This window comes from Cebus imitator, unplaced genomic scaffold, assembly GCF_001604975.1.
Source record: "Cebus imitator isolate Cc_AM_T3 unplaced genomic scaffold, Cebus_imitator-1.0 Scaffold179, whole genome shotgun sequence".
Taxonomy (NCBI): Eukaryota; Metazoa; Chordata; class Mammalia; order Primates; family Cebidae; genus Cebus; species Cebus imitator.
The window spans coordinates 2,703,095-2,713,995 of NW_016107494.1; the positions used below are offsets into that span (position 1 = coordinate 2,703,095).

Sequence of the window (10,901 nt, forward strand, 5' to 3'; positions counted from 1 at the left end):
TTCTCATGCCTCAGCCACCCAAGTAGCTGGGACTACAGGCATGTGCCAGCATGCCTGGCTAATTTTGTGTGTGTGTTTGTAGTAGAGACAGGGTTTCACCATGTTGGCCAGGCTGGTGCTGTCATCATGTGATCTGCCTGCCTCGGCCTCCCAAAGTGCTGGGATTACAGGTGTGAGCCAGCATGACTAGCCTTATATTTAATGTTTTGAATTTTGTTGAATAATGTTTAATTTTTATCACATCCCATTTTGGTATTGAAAGATCAATTTTAGTTTAATAAGCACATAGTAAATGTATTTTATTTGTGAAGATTAACACTTAACCTGGAAGGTTCATTTTCACTTTTTGTTAATTTAGTGACTGCCAGTTGTGATGTGAAGTTCATCATTGGCTTCACTCTTCCAGGTAGAAGTTACAGTTTGCTGGAGAGCAGTAGTACAACTTTTCTATTTTTTCTCTTTTTTAACTTTGAAACAATAAAATACATTTTTAACAGTATGCACATGCACATACAAATAAACCATGTAAAGAATACTTATAAAATGATCATCTCAAAAAATTAGAATATTGTTGACCTCCCAGAAATCATACGTATATTCCTTTGCAATCATTTTTCTCTTCCGTTCCTCCAGAGATTACTATTTTGACTTTTCTTCTTTGCTTTTCTTATGACCTGCGCATATATCAAACAAAAAGTATAATTTAGTTTTGTATATTTTATACTTCAATAAATGGAATTATTATATTTATTTTTTTCACTTCTTTTGTTGAGCATTATTTGTGAGATTCATTTGTATTAGTTGTATGTAGCATCCACTCCTTTATTGTCCTTGTACTGTGTTTTTTATTTAATTCCGAATTCCATTTTATATTGAAAGTGTTCTGAAAGGACAACTTCATTTCTTTACAATTATCCATTCTTTGAATACTTCAGATAGTACCAAAAGTATTCCTTTTGACAGAAAGTGAGTGTGGAAGTAAGTGGTTACTTTGCTTTTTGTTTTAACACATTAAAAATGTTCTGATTAGATTAAACAGCTGTCTTACATGTGAAATGAAAATGATACCTGAAAAATTGAGAGAATCTAAGGATGGCAGAAATTCTGAACACTTTTTGTCATTTATCATGGTCTTAGATATGAATACTCTTCCGTATGTCTCATTGCCACTCAGTTGTATCCTATTTGTACCTTTGTGTTTTGGACAGTTAATTGTTGTGATTTGTAGTAACTTATCTCACACTTTTTGGAATCAGAAGCCTCTTTACATTTAAATATTATTAAAGTTCCCAAAGTGTTTTTTTTTTTCTTTTTTTTAAAGAGAGACCGAGTCTTGCTATGTTACCCAGTCTGGTCTTGAACTCCTGGCCTCAAGTGATCCTCCCAGCTTGGTCTCCCAGGATGCTGGGATTATAGGCATGAGCCACTGCACTGGGCCTCAAAATGATTTTTTTGATATAGGTTACATATCCTATACATGTGCAGAGCTTTTGACCCAGCTATCCCATGTCTAGATTTATATGAATATTCATGTCCAAAAACACAAAAATACGTATGTACAAGGTGACATTTATAACATTGGTGATTGCAAAATTTTGAAAACCTAATTGACTGTAGGTAGGAGAGTGCTTAAATTCACTGTGGTGAATCTACACAAAAGAGACTGGCAGCTTTAAAAAAGAAATGAAATATTTGAGAAAAAAAAAGATAGTATTTTAATGGTGGAATGAAATATATATCCATGAGTTTATACTGATATAAATAAGTTATCAAATATAAAAATAAATGGCATATGGGCAGACAGCTCTTTCTTATAGAAGAATTTCGATTAATAAGTATAGATGGAAATAGACCAAAAGAAAATCACCATGAGACAAACTGATGGTTGTGAAAATTCGTGTGTGAAAGTTTGAGGTTAAACATGACTTTCATAGTCTCAAAATGTTTTCCCCAAGATGTTTATTTAAACAGAAGACTATACTTTTCAGTAAAGAAACCTACCAGAGGACCTTAACAAAGTGTTTAGAGTTAACATTACCAATAATAAAGAGACATTGACATCATGAACCCTTGATATAATGCACCGAGAGGGACACAGTATCATTTCTGTGTTATTCTTTCCAAAAATGCATAACCTTATTCGAATAATGAGAAATGCCAGACAAACCCAAATTCTGAGACATTGTACAAAATAACTCAGCAGTACATTTTAAATATGTCAAGATGATGAAAGACAAGGAAAGACTGAGCAGTTTCAGATGGATTTGAGGGGAAATATCAACTAAATGAATTGTGGGATCTTGGATTAAAGCAGATTTCGGAAAAAGGAACAGAATTAGCTGGGCATAGTGGTATAGATGTATACCTATACCTGTAGTACCAGCTACTTGGGAGGCTGAAGATGGAGGATCACATGAACCCAGGAGTTTGAGGGTTGTGGTAAGCCCTGTTTGTGCTACTGCACTTCAGCCTACGGGGCAAAGTGAGATCCTGTCTCAAAAAAAAAAAAGCCAGAAAGGACATTAGTGGAAAAACAACGAAAGTATGATTCTCGATTTGGTTAATAGTAGTGTACCAATGTTAATTTCCTAGTTTTGTTTGTTTTACTATGGTTATGTAGGCTGTTAACATTAGAGGATCCTGGATAAGGAGTTAGATGGGCTCTGCTGTTTTTGCAGCTTTTCTGTATGTCTGTAATTAGTTCAGAATAAAAATTTTATTTAAGAAATTTATATATATCAGCATTTTTAATCACCACTTCACTTTGCAATCCCTTTGAAATAAATATGCTTTTGAATTTAAAAATGTCTTACTACCAAAATTAGCGCTACAGGATAGTTAGCACAGGCTTTTTTCCTGTACCATTCCTAAATTTGTAATGCAGATATTATGTTCTCCATCTTGTTGACTTCCTAAACCTATAGTTTAATTAAGAATGTAGCTGATCAAGTTGATCATTCTAAAGATTTGACTCAAATCCTTAAGCCATGTTGATGTAATATGACTGTTATACCTATACCTAGAGATGAACTTTGACCTGCCTGTATCCTTCAAGCATAGAAGGTTTTTTACTTATTTTTAGACATAATTGAGATGTCTTTCATTTTTTCAATATAAATTTATTGAATACTTTATAAGTGTCAGGCACTGTTGCTAATCTTTAGTTATGCGGTACTGAAAAGGCATGTTCTCCACCCTTCTGGAGCATATTGTCTCTTAGAGAAACAATAAAACTAAACAAATAAGTAAATATCAACCAGGGTAAATACTACAAAGAAATAAAGAGAATATTGTGATAGATGATGGGGGAGGGAAATATGTTGGGCAACAAATTTAGGTAGTGACATCAGAGGAGCTCTCCCAAAGGATATAACATTGAGATCTGAAAAAGCCATATAAAAAGTGGAGGAAGCAGTGTTTAAAATGGAGGTTATCCACAAGGCAATGAAAACCTTGGCATTATCAAGGTGGAGAATAGGTAAGGATCAGATCAAAAGGGACCTTGTAGGCCATGATAAGAAGTTTAGATTTTATAAGTAGTGAAACATTCTACGTAAAAAATTGACAGGATCTGATTTGCATTTTCAGGATACTGTTTGTTTGCAATATTTGGAGAATGGTTGGAATAGGACAAGAGTCATTATAAATAAAGTGTTTGCTCACTATTTATTTCAAGACTTTTTTGTGCTGTGCAGTTTTCCATGCTAGAAGTAGTAATATTGCACAAGACAAACAAGCTCCTTACTCTCAAGATCTCACATTCTGGTAAGGGCTCTGTGAGAGCTGAGGAGAGAGGTTTTTATTTATATTAAAATAAATTTTTTTAGAGACACTCTGTCATTCAGGCTAGAGTTCAGTGGCATGATCATAGTTCACTGCAGCCTCCAAGTCTTGGACTTAAGTGATTCTTCTGCCTCAGCCTCTGGAGTAGCTGGGACTACAGGTGTTTGTCACTATACCTGGCTAATTTTTTTTTTCGATGATGAAATAAGAATATTTAATGGCACGGAATGATATGTACACTCAAGGTTCAATGTTTTCAAAACATATCTAGCACTTATGGCTGCCTGTGCAGAGTAAAAAGATAGAAAGGTATAACAGAGAATAATTTTTACAATGTATAAAGTTTAATGCAATTGAGAAAGGTTTCTATAAAAATTGTTAAAATATTTTAGAGGGCAAATGCTTACTTTGCATAGCAATGCTTCAGTTACCTGGAATGCCCTCTCTACTTTCTTCCAAGCAAATTTTATGAAGCACTAAGCTCAATGGATCTGCTCCAAGTGCCAACAAGGTGAACAACCCAGTTAAAATGTGGAACGCTTCACGAATTTGCGTGTCCTCCTTGCGCAGGGGCCATGCTAATCTTCTCTGCATCTTTCCAATTTTAGTGTATGTGCTGCCGAAGTGAGCACTAATTTTTTTTTAAGTAGGGACTGAGTCTTGTTGTGTTGCCCAGGCTGGACTTGAACTCCTGACCTCAAGCAGACCTTCTGCCTTGGCCTCCAAAGTGCATGGATTATACTTTACATTACTTATTATAACTTTTTTTTTTTCTGCTGGACGTCAACAGATGTGTTGTAGTACAATTACAATAATTTCAGTTATAGTAATTGCTACACACAGAACTGAATCAGGTAAATTCCAGCAACATCAAGAACTTTTTTTGTGGTTTTAATTTTTTTTTTTTTAAGTCGGGGTTTCACCATGTTGGTCAGGCTGGTCTTGAACTCCCAACCTCAGGTGATCTGCCCGCCTTGGCCTCCAAAGTGCTTGGATTACAGGTGTGAGCCACCACGCCCCGCCAAAAACTTTTCAAATAAAACATGTAGAAGCATAGTCTTAGCTGATTTGACTGTTGGTGATTTGAGGATTAAAAAAAGCATTCTCTTGAAAGCCTACCCATCTTCTAAGGGTCAAATACTTTTTCTTGTGATGCCTGCCTAAATCCTCACAGTTGGAATTAATCATACCTTCTGTCATAATTTCATTAGTTTCTGCTTTGATTTTGGGACTTATTTTATATTACTTGGTATGATATACTAATTCTGTGCTGATTCCTTCACATACTTGAGTTTGGGAATCAAGTCTTGGTACTTCACATATAGTTGGCACTTCGTAAATGCTAATTGATTTTGTTATCTGTAGATGTCAAGAACTTTCAGTCATATGCATTTTAGCCCAGTCTCTTAGTCTGTTTGGGCTGCTATAGCAAAATACTGTATACTGACTAGTTTGTAAACAATAGAAATTTATTTCTCACATTTCTGAGCCTGGAAAGTCGAAGATCAAGGAACCAGCAGATTTGGTGTCTGGTACAAGCCCACTATCTGGTTCATAGGTGGCACCTTCTTGTTGTGTCCTCACATGGTGTAAGGGGCAAGGTAGCTCTCTGCGGTCTCTTTTATAAGGGCATTAATGCCATTCATGAGGACTTTGCTCTCATGGCCTAATGACTTCCCAAAAGCTCCACCTCCTAATACCATCACATTGGTGATTAGATTTCAACATATGAATTTTGGGGGCATATAAAATTCTGATTCTGATTCTGATCTGATCTGATTCAGATCATTGCACCTGGCATTTGGAGTCTCCTATTAAGCCAAGCTAAGTGTTTTTAACCTCATCTTTAGGTAGGATGCTCACCTGCATGGCTTCTCTGTTTTACACAAGGTGACAACAGGGTTGGTGTTCTTTGAATATAACATATTGTTTTCCTAATGTATACTCTTCTACTTAGGCAGAATCTTTTCCTGTAGATTTCCAGTTTTACTAAATAAAGATTCTGCCTTAAAATTAACCTTTGTTGATGAACTCTCCCTGAACTTGTTACTGTCTTATCCATTGTTCCTTAGCCTGTATGTTGAATCATGCTTTATTGTTTTTATGCTTTTCAATACACATTGTTTTATAATTGCCTCTGTGATTTAACCAATTTAATTTTCCCTTCTCAACTAGTTTATATCTGCCATAAGTGAAGAATTACTTTAAGATTTCTTTTTAGTCTCTCTTAAACATTGTTTTACATAGGTTCATTAATTATAGCTGTACTTACTGAGTTATAAATAATAAAATTTAATTTAGTTATAAGTTTTTTGAAACTGAATGGTATTCAGTTCAGCATCCTAATAAATATTCTCTAAAATTCCATAGCTTATCCTTTAAGAGCCTTATACGTTTTAACAAAGGAAATGCCGTCTTCCCTTATTTGAGAATATTAATTCTTTGAGCAGTAACACTCAGATATACCTTTCCACGAGGCTGTAAGTTTTAGTCCATGCTAATAATGCAAAGCAGAGTGGACTGAAAGGAGGCTCTTATCAATAGTGGTTTGGGGCTTTGTTTTTCTTTATAACAAAGATAAGTATCTGAATTTAACCTTGAAAGAGGTTGCTGTGAGAGAGATTAATGGAACTGCTAAAAGAATGCTGTGGTGCTATGAGTCAGCTCACTGGAGACCAATGAATATTAAGAATAAAGTTCAAAGAAAGCGAAAACAATAGAGATGGGGAAAATCAACTTTACATATATTTAAGCATATTCTCTTCTTAGCTATATAGTCAATGACACATTTGTGTTTTTCTCTGAGATTTGATTTAACTCTGTCTACAGAAAAAGTTTCTTCATTTTAATAAGCGATTTTTTTCCTTTCTCAAATGAACACTGCTTATTCTTCATTTTTAGATTTGCCAGGGGGATAATTATTTAAGGAAACCTTTTTAAAAAATTAATATTGACATCTTTTTAGAAATACTATTTCTAGAAATAGTATGTGGTTTGTCACATGCTAGATATATCTAGTATGTTAAGGTTCTTGTTTTTGCAAAAATAAATTTTGGTTTTCTGTTTCTAGAACTTCTCCTTCACCTGTTTAAATGTTTAATCCTGTATCATTTCTTCCTTTTTAATAAAAAGTTTTCCTTAGTAAAACAGGGCTTTTTCTATATAGAATATTGTCATGTGTGAGTTTTTATGGTGTTCTTAATGAATATTAGAATAACGGATCATAATGGAAGAAAAGTGTGCATATAAATCAGCATCTGTTTTTACATCCCTGTGGATAGTTGCTGAAATTACACATGAATATTCTCTTTTACTGCAGGTGAAGCACCTATACAAATTGTTAGTTGTGTGTGCAACTTTTAAAAACTCCCATCTCAAAGTGGGCCACTTTTTACCATTTAGAAAAATAGCAAAACAGGGCTTAATATTATTTTTTTAAAACTCTGCAGTGTTTGAAGTGGATTGTATAGTACTTTTCCCTCTGACCAAATGTCAGTTCACTTTGATAGCAGTGAAATTTATTGAAAGACTGTTTATTGACAGGACTAATGGGCTCTCCATAAAATAATGAATAAAATTATTTTAGGCACTAAAATTATTAAATAGTGAACTACTAAGTTCTCACTTTAGTGAAATGGTTTACTGCTTGCCTTTGTGTTGTGTGAGCTCTTCTTGGTTGCATTTGGAAGAAGTCTCCAATAAGATTCTTTTTTTCTTAAATTTTATTTTTATTTTTAATTATAATGGCTACATATTTATAAGGTACATGTGATGTTTTGATACAAGCATGCAATGTGTAATGATCAAATCAGGATAATTAAGGTACTCATCACCTCAAGCATTTATCATTTCTGTTAGGAACATTCTACTTTTTTAGGTATTTTGACATATACAACAAAGTGTTGTTAATTATACTTGTCTTATGCCACTGAATACTAGTTCTTTTATTTTTATTTATTTATTTATTTTTGAGACAGAGACTTACTGTGTTCTCTAGGCTGGAGTGCAGTGGCACGATCTCAGCTCACAGCAACCTCTGCCTCTTGAGTTCAAGCAATTATCTGCCTCAGCCTTCCAAGTAGCTGAAATTATAGGCGCCTGCCTCCATGCCTGGCTATTTTTTTTTCTATTTTTAATATAAATGGGGTTTCACATCTTCCCCAGGCAGGTCTTTAACTCCTGACCTCATGATCCACCCAACTCAGCCTCCCAAAGTGCTGGGATTACAGGCGTGAGCCACTGCACCTGGCCTAGTCCTTTTATTTTTTAACAGACCAGAAGCAGGTATGCAAATAGTCCATTTTCTATGACCTCAGTGGCAAAGGTCAACCTCTTATGGACCACATCATTTGTCTGTTATTTTAAGGAAAGGTTATTTTTGGGATTTTTTTGGTAAAGATTTTGAAAACGTATGCTTGTTCTTTTTATAAGCATTACAGATCAAAGATTTATAGTGCCCTAGGATTAGGTAAACCCCATGTCCTTGCTCAAGTTTCTTATACTCAGCTACCGTGATTTTCAAGATAAGAACCCCCCCAGTCTATATGGGATATTTGTACTATATGCTCTGTAAAATTTGTTGTTATAAAGCATCATTTTTATTTGTGTGTTTTTTCTGTTTCTTTGATGAAATAAATCTGCTTTTGACTTTGGTTTTTAACAATTGAGGTTATAACAGAGCACTACTCTAACTGAGGAGAGATATTTGAGGGGTTTTAAAGAGAAAAGGGAAGAGAATATTTTTAAATTTTAATCCACAGTATTGCCTTAAAGTAGTTGGTGTGTAACTAAATTCTGTCTTCATATTATGCTAGCTTTCTTTTCTTAAAATTGACTTCATGAATGCATCTGGCTTCAATTTTTTTTCACACAAAACATCTGAGAAGTTGGTAAATGAGTTCTGACATGTTGAATGATTTTAATGAAATCTCCTGCATGTGTATATATGCTTAGGGAATGGGGAACAGGGAGGCAGAATAAGCAGTGGGGTCGAGGGTAATAAAGAATTACTGTCTCTTTACATTAAGGATAATGGATAACAGTTAACATTAATATCTTTCAGAACAGGTTAAAGTCTATCTGGTAAGTGGTGTTTACTCCCAAGGAAGCAGCTCTTAATATTAATTCAAATAAATGACTTCCATTACCTTGTCAGAGTGAGAGTTGGGAGAGGGAGGAGAGAATGTGGAAGATTGTTACCTTGGATAATCTTTGTGAAATCTGAATTGACCTTCTTTCTGTTGCTGAAAAGGGCAAAAGCATAGCAAGATCTGCCATTATCAAGTAGTTCTTTTTTATGTTACTATACTATAGAGCCTTTTAACAATTTTTGAGGGAGATGTTTGAGGGAACAACAAACTAATTTTTAATTGCTGTTTCTTGTTTGCCTTTGCTTTCCTGATTAAACGTTTGATTGGAAAGAAAGGCAGTGGAGGCTAGAGTCTCACAGCTACAGTGCTGCGAGCTTGGTGTTGACAGAACTGACATCAAGAAGCGAAGTTCTGAGAGATGTATTAGGAGTGGTATCATGGGAGTTGCTGTAGGGTCCAGTCTCTCCCTGTTAATCTGGCTGAGTGAAGCTGTAGTTAGGCTGTCCCAACTTGTGCCCTTATCTCTTTCAATATAGGAGTCTTCTTAATTAAGGAAATGAGGAATTTTTTGATAGGTCTTCCTTCTCCCTCTACCAGATCCCTCAAAGTAGTCACACAAACCCCCTGCTGTGAACCCTATACTATGTAAATGAAGTATTCTTATTTGATTTCAGCAAATATGGTGAGGTTGGCAAAAGTAAGCTTCAGTTACATAATCCAGTAGTAGGAAAAATGGTCTGGGTTCATTTTGGTGAGTGCAAATGTGATTAATAGTAGTTGAAGTAAAACTCTAAAGATACAGCTTTCATTTTAGGTGATATGAACTATTTAAAATGATAAAGCATGTTCCTTTACTATCTCTAGGTAGCTTTTAAGTGAAATGTCTGACACACAGTACATTTCTAAATTTTGGGTTGCCTGAATTATTTAAGCAGAGTAAAAAAGCCAAGTTAGGACAGGTGAGTGAAATAAAACTCTCCCTCTACTTAGTCTTATTTCCCTAGGCTGCCAATTTAATGCTTTTTTTCTAATTAATGAGTGCTATAAAATGGCTTATCTCCAAACAGTACATGTATTAATAGCAAAAACCACAATTACTTTGGCACCAACCTAATAATTCCTCCTTGTAATTTTTAAAATTTTATTTTTATATTTATTTTATTTATTTATTTTGAGCCAGAGTCTTGCTCCCTCCCCCCAGGCTGGAGTGCAGTGGCTTAATCTCGGCTCACTGCATCCTCTGCCTCCCAGGTTCAAGCAGTTCTTCTTGAGTGTTTGGGATTACAGGTGTGTGCCACCACCGGCTAATTTTCGTATTTTCTTAGTAGAGACGGGGTTTTACCATGTTGACCAGGCTGGTCTTGAACTCCTAGCCTTAGGTGATCTGCCCACCTCAGCCTCCCAATGTGCTGGGATTACAGGCTTAATTTTTAATTGACAAGTAATAATTATATGGGGTACATTGTGATGTTTGAATACATATATACATTGTGGAATGATAAAATCAGGCTAATTAACATATTAATCATCTCACATATTTCTTTGTGGTGAAAACATCTCAAGTCTCCTTTTTTGGAAACAATTTTGAAATACACAGTATGTAATTTCGAATTAGACTCTGTTTTTGGCTTATTTTTTTTTAACCCTTTTCCCCTGTCTACTTTAAGACTAGAATCAGTTATAATGAAAATTCATGAGGAACCAGGAGTTTAAAGAAGGTCTTTATTCATTGGGGACCAACAGACTCTGAGTATTTCATTCTCATATTTCTTAAAAATAAAAAAGAGGACTAGGTGCGGTGGCTCACACCTGTAATCCCAGCACTTTGGGAAGCCAAGGTTGCAGATCACGAGGTCAGGAGATCAAGACCATCCTCGCTAATATGGTGACACCCTGTCTCTACTAAAAGTAAAAGAAATTAGCCAGGCATGGTAGCACGTGCCTGTAGTCCCAGCTACTCAGGAGGCTAAGGCAGGAGAATCGCTTGAACCCAGGAGGCAGAGGTTGCACTGAGCTGAGATCATGCCA

The 10,901-nt window shown here is 35.3% G+C and overlaps 1 protein-coding gene and 1 non-coding gene across 14 annotated transcripts in view; one reads left to right on the plus strand and one right to left on the minus strand.

Moving 5' to 3' along the window:
* ERC1 (ELKS/RAB6-interacting/CAST family member 1) overlaps positions 1-10,901 on the plus strand; it is a 540,801-nt gene that overhangs the window by 279,072 nt on the left and 250,828 nt on the right. The window lies entirely within an intron of this gene.
* LOC119473714 lies at positions 4,309-4,415 on the minus strand. The gene has a single exon (XR_005202936.1). It is a non-coding gene; the product is annotated as a U6 spliceosomal RNA (small nuclear RNA).